The sequence below is a fragment of the Hyla sarda genome, chromosome 5, assembly GCF_029499605.1.
Source record: "Hyla sarda isolate aHylSar1 chromosome 5, aHylSar1.hap1, whole genome shotgun sequence".
In the NCBI taxonomy this organism is placed as follows: domain Eukaryota; kingdom Metazoa; phylum Chordata; class Amphibia; order Anura; family Hylidae; genus Hyla; species Hyla sarda.
The window spans coordinates 95,357,745-95,380,463 of NC_079193.1; the positions used below are offsets into that span (position 1 = coordinate 95,357,745).

Consider the following 22,719-nt stretch of genomic DNA (forward strand, 5'->3'; position numbering starts at 1 on the left):
TTGTTTGTCTATGCCATCCCGCGGGAGCACCCTTTAAATGCCAAACATTCTCAGGCATTTTTAATCTCCTCCGTGTGCCTTGCGCACCTGAGATTAATCTATGTCCTTTTCCCCCATCTATAGGGAGTATACATGCTCCCTGAAGCGAGCGGGTATTCAAAACTTTAATAGTGCACCCAGTTTAAAACAGAGACGATGGCATAAACAAGGCTTGCGGTGCGGCAACAAATGCAGTCCCGTATTGATATAGTAACACCTATGAAATGATTTGTGTCAGTAACCATATCTGAGCACCAAGCACAGGAACCGCACTTTAAGTTCCCTTTCCGAACAGTCTTATCCAACCAATTTAGTTATGTAGAATCTGAAAATTTATTGCGGTTAAGAGTATTTCCAATACTGCTGCATTTTTTTAAAAAGATATAGGGAGTTTAGAACTACTTATTGCTTTTAAAATCTACATCGTTTTGTATTATGTACCAAATGCTGGTGTTTTCGGCCACACATGGCCTTCGTGGTCAAAATGGGCCGAGTCCTTAAAGGAGTTCTCCAGGATGGAAAATAGTCCTCCATATTGCTGGCAGTAAAAAAAATAAAGAGATATATACCTTCCTTCGCTCCTCCGGTAACCCACTCCGGTCTCCGCCATGATTCTCTTCCTGGTTGCCGGTGAGTCATACTGAACTAAGCCAATCACCGGCCGCAGCGAAGTCCCGACTCGGCCGGCGATAGGCTGAGCGGCAGTGTGACGTTTTCGGCCCCGGCACCTGCTGAGTGCAGTATGGCTCGCCGACCACCGGCAACCAGAAAAAGGATCGCCGCGGAGACCGGAGTGGGTTACCGGAGGAGCGAAGGAAGGTATGTATCTCTTTTTTTTTTTTTTTTACTGCCGGCAGTATGGAGGACAATTTTCCCATTCCGGAGTAATCCTTTAAGGGGTTAAAGGGTAGCTCCCACCATCCTATTTTTTTTCTGTCCCTGCCTATTGCCAATCTATCCCTAACTCCCTCCCTTCTTTTAATTTTTCTTAACTATTTTAAAAATAACTTTTTGTCTGCCTGGTAGTGTGCTCACTACCAGGCAGACTTCCCCAGCAGGCACCACGTCACTGATGCCTGCTGGGGGGGACGGGACTTCCGCCCCTTAGTTTATCTACACAGGGTGCCTCCAGCTGTTTCACCACTACAACTACCAACTTGCCCTGACATCTATTGGCTGTCAGGGCATGCTGGGAGTTGTAGTAGTGAAACAGCTGGAGGCACCCTGTGTAGATAAGCTATAAGTTAGTTCCACACGGCGCTACAGCGCAAGCCCGTTCCCTCCGTCAAACCCCCCCCCCCCGCGCCATACCCCGTTCCCTCCACCACAAATCCCCCCCCCGCATACCCCGTTCCCTCCATCACAAATCCCCCCCGCATACCCCGTTCCCTCCATCACAAATCCCCCCCGCATACCCCGTTCCCTCCATCACAAATCCCCCCCGCATACCCCGTTCCCTCCATCACAAATCCCCCCCGCATACCCCGTTCCCTCCATCACAAATCCCCCCCCGCATACCCCGTTCCCTCCATCACAAATACCCCCCCCCCGCATACCCCGTTCCCTCCATCACAAATACCCCCCCCCCGCATACCCCGTTCCCTCCATCACAAATACCCCCCCCCCGCATACCCCGTTCCCTCCATCACAAATACCCGCATACCCCATTCCCTCCATCACAAATACCCCCCCCCCCGCATACCCCTTTCCCTCCATCACAAATACCCCCCCCCCACATACCCCGTTCCCTCCATCACAAATACCCCCCCCCCCCCGCATACCCCGTTCCCTCCATCACAAATACCCCCCCCCCCCCGCATACCCCGTTCCCTCCATCACAAATAAACCCCCCCCCCCCCGCATTACACTTACAGTTACTGCAGTGTCCGGCAGCGGGCGTGCAGGGACAGCGGCGCGACGACATGTGCGGGAGGAGTGGCCGGGGAGCGAGAGCAGCCTAAATGAAAAAGGTGACCCCCTAGTGGCCGGTTTTTAAATGTAAATTAAAGCATTTTAATAAAAACAAAATAATAAAAGTATATTAGAGATATGTTGTAGTACATAAGTACGACAAAATATCAATAAATAAAGTTGGTGACAGTGCCCATTTAATAAGAATTTTTTTTCCTTATTAGAATCAGGTTGCTTTAATAAAAAAAAAATGTAAAAAAATAAAATTAAAAAACACTCAGATGTACCTTGCAGATTCCTTAAATTGGCTATCCAGGAATAGAAAGACAGAGCCAATTTCTTCCAAAAAACAGCACCAGTCCTGTCCTCAGGTTGTGAGATACAACATATCTCCATTCACTTCAATGGAAATGAGCTTTTCTAACACACAAGCTAAGGACAGGGGAGGTACTGTTTTTGGAAAAATAAAAAATCATGTGGAGCATATCGGAGATGTTTTTGGTCAGTAATTGAAAAGTGAGCTGCCAAGTGTGGAACTTGATGATTGGTGTGCCCCAGTGCGTTCCTAAGGCAACCAACAACTTTACTGATAGCATGCCAAGCGTGTAAGTGCATGGATTTGTTGTCATTTGCACAATCCTGTGATTCCTAATTCTAATGACATTTCCTTCTGGGTCTTGCTATTTAAATGTCCAGGAGTGCAGAAAATCCTACCGCACCATAAGGGGGCTCAGCCCGTCAGGGTAGTGGCTGCGTTCAGCAATAACTCTGTTCTCAGCCATTTAACCCCTTACATGTCGCCGTCACTCGTAATGAAAACACATTAATTTTGTGTGGAGCTATAAGCAATGCCCCTTTATAGAGGTCAGTAATAAAATGACCGGGGTTGTGTCCAATCTTGTGTGGGGGAAGAGTGAAGCAGTTGACAGCAGCTTCCATTTCTCAAAAGGCTTTTGATTGGTTGCTATGGGCAACTGTTTCACTGTTCCTCTGCATAGTTTGGTTACACCTGTGTTTTGCACTACGAAATACATCATCCTGCAAAACCTCAAATATCAGAGTCTCACTACAACTCCCAGCAAGCACTGTCAACTGCAGACTGCTATGAAACTACAACTCCCAGCAAGCAAAGCCGTCGTGGCATACTGGGGGTTGTAGTTGTACAGCAGGTGACCAGACACCACAGCTCTCCATGTTTCCTCCCCCTATGACGGGCAGAGACCAGGACACTGACCAGGGGCCCCCCCAGTATCCGGCAGACGCCGTGAGGAGCCTTCCGAAGACCACAGCCGAGCGCCTCCTCCTTACACAGTACCCGGACCCCATTCGTTACCTGTATGTCCCCGCAGCTGTATCAAAGCCAATGTTATTCCAGCGCGGCCCGAAAATGGAGCACAACACTCGGAGACCAGTAATTGGAGACGTCAGTTCAAACGTGAGCGCCGTGCACTGTGATTCGCTGAGTGGCGCGTACCACGTGATCCAAGCGGCTGTGAACGTCTGAACCGGAAGTTATCTCTGAAGGCTGCCGCCATATTTGTTGTGGGCATATGACCCTAACGAAGTTCATCTGTAACCGTTTGTAACTGTTCTTCCTTATACTAGTTTTATACATGCCACATAACAATGTGAGAATATGTGGTATGCCATAGAGAATATCAGTGTTTTCCAACCAGGGTGCCTCCAGCTGTTTCAAATCTATAACTCTCAGCATTCTCTGTAAGGGCATGTTTGGAGTTATAGTTTTGCAGCAGCTGGATCCATTCTGGTTGGGAAACACCGGAGTAAGCGCTATCAGTGACTGTGGGGATATTCAACCTCTACACCACTAGATGGTGCTGGACTAGTTTAGGGATATGTCATATGTATACAAGGGGGTTACCCAACCAAGGTTGCAAAACTACAGCTCCTAGCTGTTGCAAAACTACAGCTCCTAGCTAAACGCTGTCCAGGCATGCTGGGAGTTGTAGTTTTGGTTGCCCCATTCATTTTAAGGCAACATTAAAGGGGTCATTACAAAGTACAATTGGCTGCACAAAAATTCTTATATGGCTCTGTGAATTGAAAAATAAGAAAGTTGTATCTCTTAAAGGACATCTAAAGCGTTATAACACTTATCCCCTATCCACAGGATAGGGGATAAGTGTTTGATCGCAAGGGGTCAGACCGCTGAGACCCCCGTGATCTCCTAAACGGGGCCCCCACATTAGTGCTCAGTGAGGTCGACGGTACGTCCCCTCCCCATACAATTCTATAGGAGCGGCGGGGAGGCACGAACGCTGCCTCCCCACCTCTCCCATAGAACTACATGGAGGAGGCGTGTCAGCCGCGGCGTCATGCTGCAGCCGCAACGCCTCCTGCACGGGAAAGCCGCCTGTGGATAGGAGATAAGATGTTTTCGGCCACAGATGACCTTTAAAAGGTGATAAGGAAAAGACGAAAATGCTAAAATGAAAACTGGTCCAGTACCTAAAGGGCTACACCACCCCTGAACAGCTTATCCCCTATCTAAAGGATAGGGGATAAGATGTCTGATCGTGGGGGGTCCGGCCGCTGGGACCTTGCACTATCTCCAGGCCGGAACCCTGCTGTTCTAAACTTTCATGTTCAGAACGCTGAGTTCAGCTGGGCATGGTCGTGACGTCACGCCTCACCTCCTCCATTCATGTGGGGTAGCCCTTGGGGGGGTGTATGGTAGTTGGGGTGTTGTTTCAGTAGATGAGGGGTTAAGGTTAACCCTATAGTTCATGACGCCAGGCTGAGGGCTAGTATGCTGAGGTAATTCTCCAGCCTATCGCCGCCCTTCCCAGTAATGATAGGTGCATGCATAAAATGACTAAAGGTCAACAAGGTAGTTGAACTTGAACGTGGATAACTTTACTTAAATGCTTGCGGTACATCCAATGCACAATAACAGTCTAATTCAAACAGTCTCTATATAGTTCAGTGACTGACAGTTGTTGCGGACCTTGGATTGTATTTTAAGTCTCTGAATTTAAGGTAATTTTGAAGATCCATCTGGATTTAGGGCATAGATAAGGTCCGGTGATCTTGCAGAGTGCTTAGGGATTGATACACTCACGGTTTAGAAGAGATTAGCCGTCGCCGCAAGGCTAGGGCCTAAATTCGCTGATGACAGCAGCGCAGATCCTTCCCTGTCAACAGCCCACGAGGAAAGAGAAATAGCAATGGCCGCCGCTCCCTTATATGGGCAGGGGCGGGTTCATTCTGATTGGTCCGAATATCTGTCACTCACCGTCACAAAGAATGATGGGTGCAATATGTCACAGGGACCTCCAAAGGTCCTCAAGCAAAAACCATAGAGTTTACCTGATCACGTGACCCGCAGGTCCTGCCTCGCTCCGTACAGTTAATTAACTATTTATATACATTTATACAATCCTTTATATATAAATCCTAAATAATTACTAGATAACTAATACCTAGATGAGAGGTGACCAGGGGTGGACTAGACAATAAGGAGCCGCATGTCCTAGGGACTCTGGCTATGGGGACCTATACACACAGGTACCGGATAGAATGCGGTACCGGGACACCACACATGTCTATGGGAGGGGGTGTGACGAGTGACCACAGCCTGCAGAACTCGGCGTTCTGAACATGAAAGTACAGAACACTGGTGTGCCGGCCGGGTGTACACAGGGATCCCAGTGGCTGAACCCCCTGCGATCAAACATCTTATCCTCTATCTAAAGGATGTCCAGGGGCGGAGTACCCCCTTAAAACCAAAATCGTCCAGGTCCTGAAGGGGTTAAAGATGTTTTGCTATCATAGACACTCAGAGGGTTATGTATCATGGTCTGCGACTTTTTTACACCAAGGTTTCAGATTATAATTTTGGCTAGTGCTGCCTATGGTGACTAGGGGTTAGCAGCCAGAAACACGTTGATCATTTACTTTCTAACAATATAATATAAATCACTGTTTTGCTGTTCACCCTTTCTGAGCTAAGCATTCTGCGACAACCCAGGAGTTTTACAGTATACAGCATGACGTTGCTAGAAGTAGGGCTTCAGAAGATTCAAGAAAAAGACAGGAACCAGGTGGGGAAGTAGATGGCTCCTTATCATATACATTATACATCCATCTATATAAATGCTCAGAATCGCTAGTTAAACCCTTCAGTGTTGGGCCAGCGCAGAGCAGTCAGCCCAGCAATGGAGCACACTATCCAGAGATGTATAGACATTGCTGGATAGTATCCCAAAAGAGTCCCTAAAGCAGGGGTTCTCATCCAGGGGTACGTGTACCCCCTAGGGGTACGCCAAGGGTTATGCGGGGGTACGGCAATTCGCTGACAATGCATTGGCCAGTATTTGTCAGCGCAGAGCGGGGATTGTATGCAGCAGTCACCGCGGCAGCTCAGTATATTGTACCGTGCCCGGAGCTGCGGCCGTGGCCACTTTACGTGAGCTGCAGTGACTGCTGGGCCTGACGGGTGGCATCCCTGACGTTGCACGGAGGTGTCGGCACAGTGCAGAAGGACGTCACCCATCAGTGCGGCCCTCTGACTCCTGCCAGACGGGATAGAAACAGGCCTGGTAAGCATGTTTAACTAAGTGTAACATAAGCACATGCCATTATGAAATTAAAGGGGTATTCCAGGAATTTTCTATTTAACTATGTTACAGGGGCTGTAAAGTTAGTGTACTTCATAATATAGTGTCTGTACCTGTGTGTGACGGTTTTCTCACAATTTGTATGTGATTTTCATCCCAATATTTCTTTTTAACAGCATACAAAATGACCGTTGTCTCAGATTTTTCCCAGGTTGCAATGCAGCTGAGACCTGACTCACTAGTCAGCTGATGATAGGGAGCCTATCTGCTTCAATGGGTGGAGGGATCGCTTGGTGGGAGAGAGATCAATCTGCAACTAATGCAACAGCTGTAGACAACCTGATTGAAAACCACAGGTCCTTTTAACGGATGCCTCTCATTTATGTTTCAATGGGTGGGGTGGCTGATGTGTGGGAGGGAGAAAAATGGAACTATGGGATTTGTAGTATCCACAATGTTATGGTAATCTCAAAACATAGCCATTTATCCCCAAGACAAGCGCAGATCGTTCCTAAGCATGTCCATTACTGTCTGCCAGGTATGTAGTAAAATCACCTTATGGTGGATAACCCCTTCATGTACTTTTATGACTTATTTTGTCCATGGGTACTCCTCACGCGTAAGTTCTACGCGAGGGGTACACGCGGACATACTTTCACCCTTTTGGGGGTACAGTCGCGAAAAAGGTTGAGAACCACTGCACTAAAGGATAGTTTCCCCAAACTCTTCCCTTGCTGGGAAGGAGGTATACAATGTATACCTTCTGTCCAGTCTTAGCTGTACCCGCAGCTGTATTGCACAACTAGGACAGAGTGGGGACTCCCTTCCTAGTGACAAAAGTCCAACTGCTGTACAATATACTATGAGCAGAACGCGAGCGTATACTGTATCCCACCAGGTCCGCTGCGAGCTGTCATTACAGTCCCGCTCCAGGCTGCATTACTCATTCCTTGGGCCCAACGCACGGAATGATGAATGCACGCACAGCCCATGGAATGCTAGTTTTTAGACCAGGTCCTGTGACTTTATGTGACTTTGGAAGCATTTCTCTAAAGTCGCTCATATCAAACCATAACGCAGGTGTCCTAAGGTGAACTCAGGGAGGACAGAAACCTCCTGTGGTGCAGAAGGGCAATAAATGATTTGACAGAATGAAAATGGCCACTAGATTTGCTGAATATAGCATAATACATGTGGCATATATTCCCAATAATCTAATTTCAAAGCTACAGTCAATAGCTTCTAAATTTATTTGGTGTAGAAAACGCCCAAGAGTAGCCATATCGATTCTTTCCAAATCCACTGTTAATGGTGGATCAGGAGTTCCTAACTTGAAGGCTTACAGACAAGCAATTATAATCAAACAGTCTTTGAAATGGATTGGAGATGATCCTACCAAGCCTATCTGGGCTGATATTGAAGCATCAATCTCCGACATTTCAAATTGGAAATACCTCTGGCTGAACCCCCACAGAAGGGGCTCTTTGGTAAAGACTCTACTTCCCTCTACCAGGCATTCATTGGATGTTTGGTATAATGCTCTATGCATACGGGACCCAGATCATACACATATATGTTACAAAATTCCCCTCCAATCTCTCAGTAACCATATAAAGAATATCCCTCCAGATGTCTGGGTTGATTACGGGATTATCCACATAAAAGACATTTTAAATAATGACTCTATTAGACCCTTTAATTATCTACAACATCTTTTTCATCTCCCAGATTCTGAACTATCTACATATGTCAAAATTAATTAGCATCTTAAAAAATATAAAGACCACACATGTACAATCCCTCAATGCCTTTAAGACTTAATATTCGCGACATTACCTAAACAAAAACTTGGCCTAGGTGTGCTATATCCCTTTTTCAACTCTGACAAACACATTAGAAAGACAAAATACATGTTGAAATGGGAAGAGGAACTGGGTAAACAATTCCCTCCCTCAACATTGCAAAAAGCCTTTCACATCGGAAAATATTTCTCAAAATGTTCCAGCCATGGAGAACAGTTGGAAAACATATACTATAGATGGTATTATACTCCTAAACGATTGGCTAGCATGTATGATAATCAAGACCTCACTTGCTGGAGGAATTGCGGTATGATAGGTTCTCTCTCCCATGTTTTTTGGAAATGCCCGAAACTATCCAAATCCAGACATGACTTACTACTCCTTATACAGTGCCTCATACCTTCATTCCGGGACATTCCACCCGAACTGAAAATAAAAGGAAAAAGAGGCGCGCTCCTAGCGTTGAAGTAAAGTGGGTACGTGTGAGTTAGTGCACCTTACCGTAGTAGGTTGTGCTGTGAGCACAACACCTTTGTCTGCCTTCAGAATCGCAAGTAGCCGTTGGTATCCCGGGTCTGAGATCCTAGCGTACGGCGGTGTTAGGTAGGTGGCTGCCTCTGCATCCCTAACCGTGACTGGCAAGTCCGGTTGGAACGTGTAGAAATTGGGAGAAAAATTGGGATGAGATACGGCGCCTCCTCCGATGTAGTAAGTTGGTGATTCGGAAATGAAGATATAACAAAACTGCCTATATTAAAAAGGCTGTTTTATTGGAGGGTGAAACTTAAAAGTTTCGAAACCGGTTGGAAGCTTTAGATGTGGGCTGAAAAGATGCAATTGCTGCAAGGAAATACAACATAATGTGAAAGTAATTACATCAAATACAACAAAAGAGGAACACGTACTCAAGCACAGACTTACCTGTCAGTCTATGTATATCATCTACCTCATCGACTGCATGTGTGGTCTACAGTATGTGGGTCGAACAATACAACCGTTGCACTGCAGAATGAATAAACATAGACAGAATATAAAGAACAAATTTCAACTACACGGCCTCTCTAGACATTGCTCTATGGCTCACCCAACCATATCGGAACCAATAAAGATAACTCCCATTGACGTCATATCTGAAACTTGTTCAAATCGTTTTGAGACACTCAAAAAACGAGAAGTCTTTTGGATGTATAAACTAGAAACCATCTCCCCTCGAGGTCTTATACTTAATGAAATTGTTGAAACTATAATCTAAGTCTCTCTTCCCTCCTTTACTCCTCCACCTCCACGATATATGATCAATATGGGCCTCCAGCGCTGTCTAACCCTGGAAGGACCGGAACAGCAATGAAGCATGCAGAACAGTGCTCCATACCTAATTATTAATCCAAAATCATTACCAGATATGGTTGATGGCCGTTTCACTGGAATACCGGAAACGACTCTATCTGCCCTCTGTCGGATATATTCGGGATTACACTAATTAAGTATGCGCTACATGCGGGCCATACACTAAGGACCTCCAGCGCTGCAAATTTAAAATTTAATATATACCTCGAAGCTGTTAAGAAAATACATTAATATACTATACCCATGCAGTAGTTGCAAGTCTACTAAAATAATGCCCATACGTCTAATCCGGATCTCAGAAGCAAGTGACGGACTCCCGATTATGTGACATGATGCCGAGATGCTGCAGCACTATGTCAAACAACGAATACTTAAGTAATACTCTCCTAGGTACATGTTCTTATGCACAACATATCAGCATCATGAATTTTATCTTAGTTTTATTCTTTTTTACTGTTATATAAAAAATGTCTATGTTTAACCTTCATGCTGACCGTGACCCGCTGACCCGGTAGCACTCAGCTGATCTGTGTATTTAAAACTGGCGCCTTGTATGTTTTTTATCTTATTGCCTGACGAAGAACCCGGTTCAGGTTAGAAACTTTTAAGTTGCACCCTCCAATAAAACAGCCTTTTTAATATAGGCAGTTTTGTTATATCTTCATTTCCTAATCACCAACTTACTACATCGGAGGAGGCGCCGTATCTCATCCCAATTTTTCTCCCTTATTCCACCCGAACTGGCCCTCTTAATGATAGGCATAGAGGATTTTCCTGTCACAGTCTGCACGCCTATCTGTCATGTCCTACATAATTATAGATTGCTAATTGCTAGAGAATGGAGAACCCAAGATGTCCCGTCCATGTCTGAAATGATCTATATGGTCAATTATAATTATATCTTTGAAGAAGTTATTGCCAAACTGTTACGCCGAGCGCTCCGGGTCCCCGCTCCTCCCCGGAGCGCTCGCTTCACTCTCTCCGCTGCAGCGCTCCGGTCACGTCCTCTGACCCGGGGCGCTGCGATCCCGCTGCCAGCCGGGATGCGATTCGCGATGCGGGTAGCGCCCGCTCGCGATGCGCACCCCGGCTCCCCTACCTGACTCGCTCCCCGTCTGTTCTGTCCCGGCGCGCGCGGCCCCGCTCCCTAGGGCGCGCGCGCGCCGGGTCTCTGCGATTTAAAGGGCCACTGCGCCGCTGATTGGCGCAGTGGTTCCAATTAGGGTAATCACCTGTGCACTTCCTTATATTACCTCACTTCACTTGCACTCCCTTGCCGGATCTTGTTGCCTTAGTGCCAGTGAAAGCGTTCCTTGTGTGTTCCTTGCCTGTGTTTCCAGACCTTCTGCCGTTGCCCCTGACTACGATCCTTGCTGCCTGCCCCGACCTTCTGCTACGTCCGACCTTGCTTCTGCCTACTCCCTTGTACCGCGCCTATCTTCAGCAGCCAGAGAGGTGAGCCGTTGCTAGTGGATACGACCTGGTCACTACCGCCGCAGCAAGACCATCCCGCTTTGCGGCGGGCTCTGGTGAAAACCAGTAGTGGCTTAGAACCGGTCCACTAGCACGGTCCACGCCAATCCCTCTCTGGCACAGAGGATCCACTACCTGCCAGCCGGCATCGTGACAGTAGATCCGGCCATGGATCCCGCTGAAGTTCCTCTGCCAGTTGTCGCTGACCTCACCACGGTGGTCGCCCAGCAGTCACAACAGATAGCGCAACAAGGCCAACAGCTGTCTCAACTGACCGTTATGCTACAACAGTTACTACCACAGCTTCAGCAGTCATCTCCGCCGCCAGCTCCTGCACCTCCTCCGCAGCGAGTGGCCGCTCCTGGGCTACGCCTATCCTTGCCGGATAAATTTGATGGGGACTCTAAGTTTTGCCGTGGCTTTCTTTCCCAATGTTCCCTGCATCTGGAGATGATGTCGGACCTGTTTCCCACTGAAAGGTCTAAGGTGGCTTTCGTAGTCAGCCTTCTGTCCGGAAAAGCCCTGTCATGGGCCACACCGCTCTGGGACCGCAATGACCCCGTCACTGCCTCTGTACACTCCTTCTTCTCGGAAATCCGAAGTGTCTTTGAGGAACCTGCCCGAGCCTCTTCTGCTGAGACTGCCCTGTTGAACCTGGTCCAGGGTAATTCTTCCGTTGGCGAGTACGCCATACAATTCCGTACTCTTGCTTCAGAATTGTCCTGGAATAATGAGGCCCTCTGCGCGACCTTCAAAAAAGGCCTATCCAGCAACATTAAAGATGTTCTGGCCGCACGAGAAATTCCTGCTAATCTACATGAACTTATTCACCTAGCCACTCGCATTGACATGCGTTTTTCCGAAAGGCGTCAGGAACTCCGCCAAGATATGGACTCTGTTCGCACGAGGCGTTTCTCCTCCTCGGCTCCTCTCTCCTCTGGTCCCCTGCAATCTGTTCTTGTGCCTTCCGCCGTGGAGGCTATGCAGGTCGACCGGTCTCGCCTGACACCTCAAGAGAGGACACGACGCCGTATGGAGAACCTCTGCCTGTACTGTGCTAGTACCGAACACTTCCTGAGGAATTGTCCTATCCGTCCTCCCCGCCTGGAAAGACGTACGCTGACTCCGCACAAAGGTGAGACAGTCCTTGATGTCTACTCTGCTTCTCCACGTCTTACAGTGCCTGTGCGGATGTCTGCCTCTGCCTTCTCCTTCCCTGCTGTGGCCTTCTTGGACTCTGGATCTGCAGGAAATTTTATTTTGGCCTCTCTCGTCAACAGGTTCAACATCCCGGTGACCAGTCTCGCCAGACCCCTCTACATCAATTGTGTAAATAATGAAAGATTGGACTGTACCATACGTTTCCGCACGGAGCCCCTTCTTATGAGCATCGGATCTCATCATGAGAGGATTGAACTTTTGGTCCTCCCCAATTGCACCTCAGAAATTCTCCTTGGACTTCCCTGGCTTCAACTTCATTCCCCAACCCTGGATTGGTCCACTGGGGAGATCAAGAGTTGGGGGTCCTCTTGTTCCAAGAACTGTCTAAAACCGGTTCCCAGTAACCCTTGCCGTAACTCTGTGGTTCCTCCAGTAACCGGTCTCCCTAAGGCCTATATGGACTTCGCGGATGTTTTCTGCAAAAAACAAGCTGAGACTCTACCTCCTCACAGGCCTTATGATTGCCCTATCGACCTCCTCCCGGGCACTACTCCACCCCGGGGCAGAATTTATCCTCTCTCTGCCCCAGAGACTCTTGCCATGTCCGAATACGTCCAGGAGAATCTAAAAAAGGGCTTTATCCGTAAATCCTCCTCTCCTGCCGGAGCCGGATTTTTCTTTGTGTCCAAAAAAGATGGCTCCCTACGTCCTTGCATTGACTACCGCGGTCTTAATAAAATCACGGTTAAGAACCGCTACCCCTTACCCCTCATCTCTGAACTCTTTGATCGCCTCCAAGGTGCCCACATCTTCACTAAATTGGACTTAAGAGGCGCCTATAACCTCATCCGCATCAGAGAGGGGGACGAGTGGAAAACGGCATTTAACACCAGAGATGGACACTTTGAGTATCTGGTCATGCCCTTTGGACTGTGCAATGCCCCTGCCGTCTTCCAAGACTTTGTCAATGAAATTTTTCGTGATCTGTTATACTCCTGTGTTGTTGTATATCTGGACGATATCCTAATTTTTTCTGCCAATCTAGAAGAACACCGCCAGCATGTCCGTATGGTTCTTCAGAGACTTCGTGACAACCAACTCTATGCCAAAATTGAGAAATGTCTGTTTGAATGCCAATCTCTTCCTTTTCTAGGATATTTGGTCTCTGGCCAGGGACTACAGATGGATCCAGACAAACTCTCTGCCGTCTTAGATTGGCCACGCCCCTCCGGACTCCGTGCTATCCAACGCTTTTTGGGGTTCGCCAATTATTACAGGCAATTTATTCCACATTTTTCTACCATTGTGGCTCCTATCGTGGCTTTAACCAAAAAAAATGCTGATCCCAAGTCCTGGCCTCCTCAAGCAGAAGACGCCTTTAAACGACTCAAGTCTGCCTTTTCTTCGGCTCCCGTGCTCTCCAGACCTGACCCTTCCAAACCCTTCCTATTGGAGGTTGATGCCTCCTCAGTGGGAGCTGGAGCTGTTCTTCTACAAAAAAATTCTTCCGGGCATGCTGTCACTTGTGGTTTTTTCTCTAGGACCTTCTCTCCAGCGGAGAGGAACTACTCCATCGGGGATCGAGAGCTTCTAGCCATTAAATTAGCACTTGAGGAATGGAGGCATCTGCTGGAGGGATCAAGATTTCCTGTTATTATCTACACCGACCACAAGAACCTCTCCTACCTCCAGTCTGCTCAACGGCTGAATCCTCGCCAGGCCCGGTGGTCTCTGTTCTTTGCCCGATTTAATTTTGAGATTCACTTTCGTCCTGCCGATAAGAACATTAGGGCCGATGCTCTCTCTCGTTCCTCGGATGCCTCAGAAGTTGATCTCCCTCCGCAACACATCATTCCACCTGACTGCCTGATCTCCACTTCTCCTGCCTCCATCAGGCAGACTCCTCCAGGAAAGACCTTTGTTTCTCCACGCCAACGCCTCGGAATCCTCAAATGGGGTCACTCCTCCCATCTCGCAGGTCATGCGGGCATCAAGAAATCTGTGCAACTCATCTCCCGCTTCTATTGGTGGCCGACTCTGGAGACGGATGTTGGGGACTTTGTGCGAGCCTGCACTATCTGTGCCCGGGATAAGACTCCTCGCCAGAAGCCCGCTGGTTTTCTTCATCCTCTGCCTGTCCCCGAACAGCCTTGGTCTCTGATTGGTATGGATTTTATTACTGATTTACCCCCTTCCCGTGGCAACACTGTTATTTGGGTGGTCGTTGATCGATTCTCCAAAATGGCACATTTCATCCCTCTTCCTGGTCTTCCTTCTGCGCCTCAGTTGGCTAAACAATTTTTTGTACACATTTTTCGTCTTCACGGGTTGCCTACGCAGATTGTCTCGGATAGAGGTGTCCAATTCGTGTCTAAATTCTGGAGGGCTCTCTGTAAACAACTCAAGATTAAATTAAATTTTTCCTCTGCATATCATCCCCAGTCCAATGGACAAGTAGAAAGAATTAACCAGATCTTGGGTGATTATTTGCGACATTTTGTTTCCTCCCGCCAGGATGACTGGGCAGATCTCCTTCCATGGGCCGAATTCTCGTATAACTTCAGGGTCTCTGAATCTTCCTCCAAATCCCCATTTTTCGTGGTGTACGGCCGTCACCCTCTTCCCCCCCTCCCTACCCCCTTGCCCTCTGGTCTGCCCGCTGTGGATGAAATTTCTCGTGACCTTTCCATTATATGGAGAGAGACCCAAAATTCTCTCTTACAGGCTTCTTCACGCATGAAGAGGTTCGCGGATAAGAAAAGAAGAGCTCCCCCCGTTTTTTCCCCTGGAGACAAGGTATGGCTCTCCGCTAAATATGTCCGCTTCCGTGTCCCTAGCTACAAGTTGGGACCACGCTATCTTGGTCCTTTCAAAATTTTGTGTCAAATTAATCCTGTCTCTTATAAACTTCTTCTTCCTCCTTCTCTTCGTATCCCTAATGCCTTTCACGTCTCTCTTCTCAAACCACTCATCCTCAACCGTTTTTCTCCCAAATCTGTTCCTCCCACTCCTGTTTCCGGCTCCTCGGACGTCTTCTCGGTCAAGGAAATTTTGGCTGCCAAAAAGGTCAGAGGGAAAAATTTTTTTATTAGTAGACTGGGAGGGTTGTGGTCCTGAAGAGAGATCCTGGGAACCTGAGGACAACATCCTTGACAAAAGTCTGCTCCTCAGGTTCTCAGGCTCCAAGAAGAGGGGGAGACCCAAGGGGGGGGGGTACTGTTACGCCGAGCGCTCCGGGTCCCCGCTCCTCCCCGGAGCGCTCGCTTCACTCTCTCCGCTGCAGCGCTCCGGTCACGTCCTCTGACCCGGGGCGCTGCGATCCCGCTGCCAGCCGGGATGCGATTCGCGATGCGGGTAGCGCCCGCTCGCGATGCGCACCCCGGCTCCCCTACCTGACTCGCTCCCCGTCTGTTCTGTCCCGGCGCGCGCGGCCCCGCTCCCTAGGGCGCGCGCGCGCCGGGTCTCTGCGATTTAAAGGGCCACTGCGCCGCTGATTGGCGCAGTGGTTCCAATTAGGGTAATCACCTGTGCACTTCCCTATATTACCTCACTTCCCTTGCACTCCCTTGCCGGATCTTGTTGCCTTAGTGCCAGTGAAAGCGTTCCTTGTGTGTTCCTTGCCTGTGTTTCCAGACCTTCTGCCGTTGCCCCTGACTACGATCCTTGCTGCCTGCCCCGACCTTCTGCTACGTCCGACCTTGCTTCTGCCTACTCCCTTGTACCGCGCCTATCTTCAGCAGCCAGAGAGGTGAGCCGTTGCTAGTGGATACGACCTGGTCACTACCGCCGCAGCAAGACCATCCCGCTTTGCGGCGGGCTCTGGTGAAAACCAGTAGTGGCTTAGAACCGGTCCACTAGCACGGTCCACGCCAATCCCTCTCTGGCACAGAGGATCCACTACCTGCCAGCCGGCATCGTGACACAAACAAGAGCACAAATACGATAAATTCCTTAAATTATGGGAATTATGGACTCTTTGATTCCACTCGCCCACTCCATTAATTAGTCATTTATAGGTGTGACCACAATGCTGTTTCGGGGGTCCGGGAATACCACTGTATCATAGGGAGGTGTGTATCAGTCCTTATACTACCTATTAATCGTATTTATTTTCTATCTCTACCTGAGATATTTCACCATTTGCTCTGGTGCGCTCCTCTTAGAACTCCATTCCGTCACACGGCCTTACTATTACTTTTATTGTTATTATAAGAAATTGTTTATTTATGTAAATTTTAGTTTGTTTTGTATTCTCATGTACTCTTCTCGACTAAGTTACTTCTGTCTTGCTGACTACTTTCCATTATCTAAGCGAGATCAGCTTAATACATTATACTCACCTTTGTGACTTTGAGATGTAGTGAAATAACACTGTCCTTTTATGGTCGAGAGCAATGCAGGACACTTATTTCTACTTCAATATATCCACATAATATTGTCGAGTTTTTGGAAACAATCATTCTCTCCTTATTCTCTTTTTCATGTATTTTGATCAAAATACTGTCTCAAAATGTATATTGACATGTTTTACTTACCTGTTAAATTTTCAATAAAAATCAATTGAAAAGAATGAAGTGGTGTCTCTGCTAGATAGAATGTACACTCTCAGTGGCACTTTTTTTTCCAATAGAGCAGGAGCTCTTAGCAGTAGGAGCTGTGTGACTACTGAACAATAGAGCTGTGTGTCTGCTGGTTAGAATGTTCACTCAGAAGTGGCACAACTGATTTTCAGTAGAGCATATGAGCAGTGTGTCCACTGTACAATAGAGTAATGTTTCTACTGGATAGAATGTACAGTCTCAGAAGTGGCACAACTGCTTTGCAATAGAGTTTTCACTTTTAGGAGCAGTGTGTCTTCTGTGCAAAAGAGTTGTGTGTCTGCCTGATAGTATGTGCTCTACACTTTTAGGTGCTTTTTCATAGAATGTTTGCTCTTCGAAGCAGTGTGTCCACTGTACAATGGTGCTATGTCTGATTTATATGTACTCTCTCAAAAGTGATGCTGTTTGTTGGAGAATAGTTTCTTTCAGTGCATCTGCTGTACAAAAGCGCGATGTGTCTCCTCCACTCTCAGGAGTGATAAAACTGGTCTTTCATAGAGCCTTGTCTTTTAGAACTAGTGCTCACTGTACAATGGAGTGATGTGCCTAGTGGTTTAAATGTTCAAGTGATGCACCTGCTGTTCATTGGAGCAAATGCTCTTAGGAGCAGTATGTCTACTGTACAATAGAACAAAAACAAAATAATAAATTACCATATAGGCACTGCATATGACACCAATTCGGTAGGAACCAGGGTAAGAAGATACTTGTTAATGTGAATGAGGTCAGTGCACGAGGTGCTAGCACACGAAGGCAAGTAAGTCCACAACACTGAAATAAGCAATAGAAGAAGAGAAAAGGTCAATGGGTGTACCTCGGCATGATTCCGTGGAAGATCAAGCAACAGAGATGGAAGCGATCCATGGAGCGGGGAGCGGAGAGGCGCCACTCTCCTCAGCTGGGGGTGTACCACTGAGACTAGTTTCACGTCAAATGAAGCTTCTTCCAGTCAGGTGTATGTCAATCTGTGATAGGTAAGATACTTATATACAGCAGTATAACAAAGCAACCTGTGAAAAAAAAGGGAAAAACATCCCAAAAAGGGTTAAAAACAAATACCACACAGATAAAAATTACTTTAAAGAAAAGGGGAGAAGTCATTCCTTTTATTAAGCCCCAATGGGCTCAAAGCTTTCAGCTTTATTATCCATAATGTCTCCCTTTGGAGTAATTCAGAGTGAAGATCAACCCCTATTGGAACATCTGTAATCCGCTCTATGCCGGCAAATTTCAATTCAGATTTTTTAGGTCTAGTGCCTCGCAATTTAGGACAGTGGCGGACTTGTCTGCAAGACCCCCAAGGCCATACCTAAGAGTCACTGAGACCATTTATTTATTAAAGGCCAGTAATATTTAATTGCAATGTTAAATATACATAAAATTAAAATATATATATATATATATATATATATATATATATATATATATATTGTGTTGTTTGTCTTAATTTATACTTAATATAATCGCTTCCACTCCATTCTCTAGAAGGTGAAGTAGATATGGCTGCTAATTCAGTTTATAATAAAATGTATCATCTACCATACAAATGGTGGCAGCCGCTGCAGGGTCAAGATGTATAGGCAGCTCAATATACAGCGTCCAGATTACATATTAAATCCACCCAGTATGATGCCATCACTTCACGTTACATTACAAGTGTTATAGGAAGGCACTTATATAGTATGTGTCCTTACTTTTATACAACATACTACCGGAAAGAAAACTGAAGACTCATGTCCATTATAGTTCACCTTCTAGACCCTGAATACCCTTCCAAACACTTTTTCTTTCTTTCTTTCTTTCTTTCTGTAATACAATTTCAAACATTTTTTCTAATGAAAGCAACATTTTTCATGGCTGGCAAGACTTCTTTATCCCAGAATGTACTTTTCCCCATTTAATCAAGTTTTGTTGCCACTGATCACTGAGAATGTGTGACATCACAGGCTGTCCTGAATACTTCCTTCCATAGCAGAAATTACTCAGTATTGAGTTTTCAAAATTTTTTGAAAACCTTGCAAGTACATAAACTACAAAATGTAGCTAGGCTTAGCATGTCATTTTCCGCAATCTTTTGTTTTCCACAATATTTTCTTTAATGAGAAGTTACCTTGATGGTATGACTTGATAGGGTTCAACACCCAGGACTTCCACCAATAACTCATTGATGCCCAAGCCTAATTGTATGCCATCAATGTGTCCTTTCTTAAAACTCCCTTTAACTCAAAAGAGGCCAATAAGATACTCAGCTCTGCTATAACTCAGTGGTGTTTACCAGTGTTCCAAAACAGGAACTTTCCCTCTTGGTGCCTTACTTTACAGGGTAGTTACCACTTTCAGTTTTCATGGTCATCTTGTTCTTCACCTGCTTTCACTTTCTGCTGTCTGCAGGGTAGGACATTTATGTTTGATGGTTCAGGCCAGCAGTGATGTCACAGCTTGTTTCATTCCAAGGAATCTTCACAACAAGACATAGTAAGCACTGTTGTATTGATTCTGTTAACTCACCAGTGCCGCATTACACAAACATAATGGTGGAGATTTATCAAAACCTGTGTAAAGGAAAAATTGCTCAGTTGCCCATACCTGTTGAACTTTTTCTCTGCACAAGCTTTGATAAATCTCCCCCAATGTTTTCCCAGCAGTAGGGGTTATTCTCACAGACCCTAACTTTACCAGCACCACTATTGACATCTGCCCCCCCCCCCCTCTGTACAGTGTCCATCCTAGGACATCGTCAGTTGTCAGCTGTAACTCCATCCTCCGTCAGGTGTAACGGCGTCCCGCCTCCTCCCTCGGGCCACTGTCTGTCAGGCATCAGCTGCAACTCTCTCCTCCCTCCTTTGTCATCCTAAAGTCTCTCATCCGAAACTCCGTCATCCCTCAGACAAAATCTTTCCTGCCGTGTAGCAGAGTCGAGTCAGTGTCGGCTCTCTGCTATATGGGTTCTGCTGTACACGCCATTCAATGTCTGCTCTGCTGCTCTGTAGAACATGTTGTGTCTGTAGTACACGTGCAAGTTTCACAGTTATGACTCTCCTATACATGCTGTGCAGCATCGGCCATGCTATGTGGCAGGAAGTTGCATCTGAGGGAGAATCGTCTGAGGCATGACAGCGTTTTGGTCGAGGGAGTTTCGGATGAGGGAGGATGGAGTTGTGGCTGAAGGATGACGGCGATTGGTGTGAGGGAGGAGGTGGGATGCCATTTTATCTGACGGAGGACGGAGTTGCGGCTGACAACTGACGGTGATTGGTCCGAGGGAGGAGGCGGGACGCCGTTTCACCTGATGGAGGATGGAGTTACGGCTGACGACTGACGATGCCCTAAAATGGACACTGTACCACTGCTATTATATGGAGAGGCGGACTGACAGCACCAGCCTGGTGGCACTACGTGCGCGACATATAGAATAAGGAAGTTTTCATAATGCCAAAAAGGTGCCTGAATACCAGAACTGAGAATAGTGGTGCCGAGATTTCATGAGCTTCATGTTAGGATTATGATGATAAATTAATGCATTTGCAAGAATACTTCACTTGACATGCCCTAGAAGTTTAGCTACCTTCTTTAAAGGGTTACTCCACTGCTCAGCATTTGGAATAAACTGTTCCAAACGCTGGAGCTGGCGCTGGGAGCTCCTGGAGCCGGCTCCAGCATTCAGAACAGTTTGTTCCAAATGCTGAGCAGCAGAGTACCCCTTTAAGTCAAACTGAGGTAAGCTACCCTGACTACCCATAAGGGCAAGTAATATAGTTGACAGAGCCGAAACTATACAGCCCTAAAAGTATACCAGTAGTAGAAGAGATGGTGACCATTTCTATGTGATAGTATGAAGGAGATGGAGATTGTACCCAATCCATTTCTTAAAGGGGTACTCCACTAAAAAACATTTTTTTTTATCAACTGGTGGCAGAAAATTAAACAGATTTGTAAATTACTTTTTATTCCTTCCAGTACTTATCAGCTGCTGTATACTACAGAGGAAAAAAAAGTGGAGTACCCCTTTAATATTTGGTATTGTAATAGACCTAACTTACCCTGACCTATGCTCACATGGTTGTGTTGAGTTTAAGGATCATATCTTGCAGTCCATTCATTGAAACAAGAGCCAAAGATGAAGGATGATAGGGGAGGGGCCTACCACCTATCATATATCATTTATAATACTAGTGTCTCATGTGGTTGGCATGCCTTAGCACCAGGACTCCTGTGTAACTGCTTAATCTGCTGCCCATATTGAAACAATATGTACTTTGATGCAATTTTTCTTGGCACTAATAATGTTTATAGTCACACAAGAGGGCCATAGCATAGGAGGGGTTTTGTATAATGATATTGCACTTTGTATAATAACAACACCCTTAGCTTTCATGTTGTGAACGCGCGTGCTGTACTCAGTACGGAGCGCTGCCGCTGAAGGCGACAGGAGGGGCAGTGTGCACACTTGGAACATCTATCCTGAGTCTTTGCACAAGCTCTGTGATGCCAGAAGTGGGGCAGCAGCAGTTCCAGTGAGTCAGTGCGCATGCGCCACGGGAACATGGATGCTGGCTGTCTCCAATTTCAGAAGATTGGGTGAGTTATAAAAGAGAAGCGGTGTGAAGGAGCGTGGTTCTGCAGTTACTATGGGTGAGCTATGTTTAGCATGATAAGCAGCTATGGCAGCACCCAGTACTACTAGCGTTCATATACTTGTGTGACTACCTGTTTAGGGGCAGATTGTGCCTATAACTATTATGTTTACACAGCACTGTGAGCACCTTTGTAATAGTATATTATATATATATTGTAAGTGGTGACATGGCTGCATTATTCTATTAGCAGACCAAAAGTTCTCCTATGTATTGCACTGTGCTATTATTTTTAAGTTGAAATATTATGTCTACCATAGTAATATATTTCATTTATATAATCATGCAGTAATAAAAATTTTGATTTTTAAAACACATAAAAGGTGGTGGTTTAAACTCATTTGTTCTCATATGTAACAGTATACAAGTTGTTATATGAGTTCTCCTAGAAACATAGGACCAATATTGACAGGTATATACAGGATGCACAAGCATATCACTAAAAATTGGATGTCTGTTACTTATCTATTTGGAGTGTGGTATTTACCATATTGAAACAAACCAGAATAAATGATCTGCCTCTATTACTTCAAAGTACCATGGGCATAACTGCCAGTGTAGCTGGCAAGGCAGCCATTATGCCACCCACCAACTAAGGAGGTTTGTGTCCTTTTAGATGTGGGGTGCAGTTACTGATCATTGGGGGAGATTTATCAAAGAATTTAGACTGGTTTTTCCCATCTAAATTTGTCGCACAGAAAGTCGCAGTCTAAATATGTACGACTTTTCTGCGACTTTTTCTTTAGAGGATTTTTAGAACATGATGCATTCTAGTCTATTTTTGACGGAAAAATGCATTGGTGTTGAATTTATCAAAAGTGATTTTTCAGCGACAAGTCGCATCGGCTGGGAGTACACTGAAATGTCAGACCATGCTGGAGCAGGTTTAAATAAATTCTAAAGCATAGATACAGAAGTCCGTGCACAGAATTTATCAAGAGCCTTGCGACTTTTGATAAATTAGGTGCACAATGGACCAGCCTAACGCTCTGTAGTTTGGTCTATATTGATGCGGGACATAGACAGCTTTGATAAATCTCCCTCAATGTGTTTAACGAAATTGAGAATAGATAAAGCAGTAGACAGCTGGGGGGAAAAAATCACAGGTAAGTCAAAAAAGGAGCCAAAGGACAGAGTACAGACTAAATGAGGAAGATTTTCCTAGTCCTAA

The 22,719-nt window shown here is 46.2% G+C and overlaps 1 protein-coding gene and 1 long non-coding RNA gene across 5 annotated transcripts in view; one reads left to right on the plus strand and one right to left on the minus strand.

Moving 5' to 3' along the window:
* Positions 1-9,033, minus strand: part of SGO1 (shugoshin 1) — a 30,877-nt gene extending 21,844 nt beyond the window's left edge. For 2 of the 4 annotated variants that reach the window (XM_056519966.1, XM_056519963.1), the window contains exon 1: positions 3,284-3,420. The gene's annotated coding sequence lies outside the window, so the exon portion shown is untranslated. Of the gene's footprint in view, positions 1-3,283; positions 3,421-8,833 lie in introns of those variants that run through there. The other 2 variants (XM_056519965.1, XM_056519964.1) reach the window with 2 other exon arrangements.
* Positions 3,422-22,719, plus strand: part of LOC130273346 (uncharacterized) — a 56,708-nt gene continuing 37,410 nt past the window's right edge. Inside the window, exon 1 of the long non-coding RNA XR_008843962.1 lies at positions 3,422-3,528. This is a non-coding gene — a long non-coding RNA (uncharacterized LOC130273346). The remainder of the gene's footprint in view (positions 3,529-22,719) is intronic.